The sequence below is a fragment of the Eretmochelys imbricata genome, chromosome 15 (assembly GCF_965152235.1).
Source record: "Eretmochelys imbricata isolate rEreImb1 chromosome 15, rEreImb1.hap1, whole genome shotgun sequence".
NCBI lineage: Eukaryota > Metazoa > Chordata > Testudines > Cheloniidae > Eretmochelys > Eretmochelys imbricata.
In genome coordinates this window covers 29,386,104-29,389,685 of record NC_135586.1, presented here as the reverse complement: position 1 = coordinate 29,389,685, position 3,582 = coordinate 29,386,104, and positions in this window count along the sequence as shown.

Genomic DNA, 3,582 nt, shown 5'->3' with positions numbered 1-3,582 from the left:
GCTGTTTTTTTAAAAATCTGCGTTTGCAGAGCCGTTGCTGGATAAAGTCTTTCAGATGGGGATGGAAAGTGAAGGGTGCAACTTTGAACAGCAGATCCTACAACCTGCCATTTAAAATGTTTGAGTACCCATTTGGGAAGTGTCCCTTGGTTTCCACCGTTTAGAATACCAAGGATTCCTTTTTTTTTTTTTTCAGTAACTCCCCCAATTTTGTACTAAAAACAGGAGAAATATGGGCTGGGAAGCAGTAGATAAATATTTATCCTTTGATAGAGGGGTCAAAAATGTATATACATCTTGAGCATATGGCAAATTTGCCATTTCATGTGTGAAAGAAGCAAAAGCTTCTTAAGCAAGGCACACAATGGCAATATCTCGGAGGACGTGAAATATTTTGTAATCCACGTTTTCTAGTGTCGGGAAACTGATGTCATTGTTAGAGTTGGACCTTCCCTTAGCTGCAATGTTTGTGTTATTGTCTGGCTATAAACCTTCAGAAGTGGATTTAGCATGGACACTTCCTTTGATGCTGTGATTGTCGTTGGTTCTTGGTGTGGTTCTTTTCACTGAACCCACCCTTTTGTGCGTCTTGGAAATCAATACTGACTAGATCACTTCAATACACTGTGAATTCACTGACGCATGCCCCCCTTCCCTCCCCAGTTGTGACATTTCAGTTTCGCTGTATCTGGGGTGTGGTGGTATATCTAAAATATTAATGTTGTTATTATGTGCCTAATGTCAAAGCATCATGGGTGCGTTTCCAGGTCCATATCTACTGTAGTGTATTCCATATATTTTTATTACTTGTCTTTTAGTTGTTCTTACTTAGGTTTTATTTGTAAAAGATGGATTGGGAAGGAGGGGTGGTTGTGAGCATGGCTAAAGCCATAGCACTATGCTTGATTATTGCATGGCGGCAAAGGGTTTCTTCAGAGCCTATTAGCCCATGCTGAAATTATCAGCTAAGGTATTTTTGAAAGCTGTTAATCTATTCACCAACTCCATCCAAACCACAACATTGTGCTAAAGCCAGTTGCACAGTTGTTTGGATTCTCCCTGTCTGCAAATTTGTGCACCTGTTCACACTGACAGTCTTCTTTCCCGAGGAGAGGCCCTTTCCCATCTGACACAGTTGGACAAAGACTGCCCTTATTTACACCCATGCTGTTCCATTGAAGCTGGATCTGCAAGGCAGAATTTGACCTAGTTATTTTATTTAATTTCTATTTTCCCGTGGATTTTTGCTAGCCCTCTTTATCCAGATAACCCTAAAGGATCCCTAATAGTGTCACTGTAGGATAAAGCAGATAGTTAACTCCCCATGGCTAGGACTCCACAGTGTTATTAAGCAAGATCTTGTGCTTCTCTTGTGGAGAGATGGTCTACTTAGGTCCAAATTTTGCATGCAAAAAGAAGTGAGTGTGGTGATATTTGTAATTCTCCCAGTTGTGTGTGCAGATCACGCATGTGTGCATACAACACATGGGCTAGGTTAGACGAGGATTGTTAAAAGTGCTGATCTCTGGTCTAATTGCTCCCACTGAAGTCAATGGGAGTCTTAACTGTTGATTTCAATGGGCGTAGAGGCAGGCCAATGATGAGTGCTTCTGAAAATCCCGTGTAAATTGCCTGTTTCCAAGAATGGCAGGAGTGACACACACAGATGTGGCCATTTGTTTCTGCAGGTTGTTTTGCACCTGTGAGTTGGCTGCTGCCTTGTGAAGATGCCTTAACACCTACTGTTCCCATCCCCACTGCCAGTGAGCTGTAATTCCATCTATTTTCTTGGGGAGGGGACATGCACTTTTCACAGCACTAACTGCCAGTAGGGAACCAACCCCAGGCAGTAAGACACTGCAGTATATTAATACACATTGCCTTTGTTCACAAGGTCATTGCCACGTATGCCCAATTTGACATTTGTTGACCAACCCATTGTAGCTTGTACTAAGAGAGAAGCTTAACAGGTGCTTAGACTTGAAGAACTTCTGAAAATGTCCAAGTTGTTTTAACAATACAAGTGAACAAACCTATTTCCTTCCTGTTTTCTTCTTCTATGACCTGCCAAACTCTGCTACATACAAACTACTGCTGTGGTAGTTTAGTTTTCAGTTGACTACAATGCCCATATTGTGATTGGAAAAAAAAAATCACACAGACTCCGTTATTTTGTGGAACATAACTGTGTCACCACACACATAATGTAGCTTATCAAACTTGAAGATCCATTGCTGCTTAGTGCAACACAATACTGTTGATACATGTAGTTTATTTTAAATTTTTTTTAAGTCAATATATGCGTAGAGGCTATAGCATGCCAATTCAAAGTTTTTGTAGCCAAAAAATGCAGTGCTTGCAGGGTTGTTAGTCTCGATGCATGAAAATATAGTTGTTTTCTTTCTCTCCTATGTATTGTAATTGTTCTTTTACAATTGAGTGCCTTATTAATAGTTTACAAATACTGTGTATTTATGCTGAGCTGGTAAACGCTGCTGTTTGCTGTTTTGTCTTGGTGCTTTGATGTTTCAGTGTAAGTAAGACCATTACTATTTGCGTGTATGATTCCTGTATAACTCTGATGGTCCCTGATCTCAGAACTGCTAATCAGTTTTCCTTTGTTATGTGTATGGGTAAAACGATGGGCTTTGTAAATGGATCCCACATAAATTCCAGCTTCCGTTGCCCTGGCCTCATCGCTTATGATTTATCTCTGCATTGCTGCAGACAGTGCAGGCAAGGGAGGGCTTGACAAGACATTCCAAAGATGGAAGGCCATCGTTACACTTGGAAGAGTTACAGGCATGATCTAAGCCAAGGAACACTCCAACATCAAATCTGAAATGCACAGACTGGCACCTTATTTCCAGCGTATGCTTTTTTGTTCCTTGTTTTAGAAATAGCACCGTTTTGGTCATCATTTCTCAGTGTGTTCTTTAACTAAATAATATGCCCCTTCATGTCACAGACTTTGGTCTGCTCTCCTTGCCTGAGACTTGACCTAGGGCCCATGAATAGTTACCACCCTTGTTAGATAAGCTGCGGACATGAATGAATGGGTGAATAACCAGTCGCTGTTTCAGTGCATTGCTGTACTCTTATGATAACAGTGTTCTTTTTATTTCATTGTATTTCTTGATTCTGGTTTTTATATTTAAATATGCAGTATCTTTTGTACTGTACATTTGCAGTAGGGGATGCATAATGCACTTTTTTTTTTTTTTTTTTACTTTTGTTGGTAAAAGTGTACTGTATGTTACATGTGCTTCTTGTGAGGAAAATAAACATTTTTTTCTTTACAAGTGAGGTTTGCACTATCTCTTGAGTAACGTCCATACGCATAGTCAGCTTGTGATCAGCATTTCAAAGCAGATGACTGGCTAGTGCAAGCCTCCGAACGTTGTGTACAGTATATTACAGGGGAGTCAATGTCAGTAAACAGCTGTCGCTGAGAAGGGGGTACTGACCTATAGGGCTTTGCGGCTGACCTATAGGGCCAGACTCGGTGATGATGAATGTGGGGATGTATGTCACAAGCCAGATTCTTATGTAAGTGGCCACCACTGCATTGCCAGCCCACCA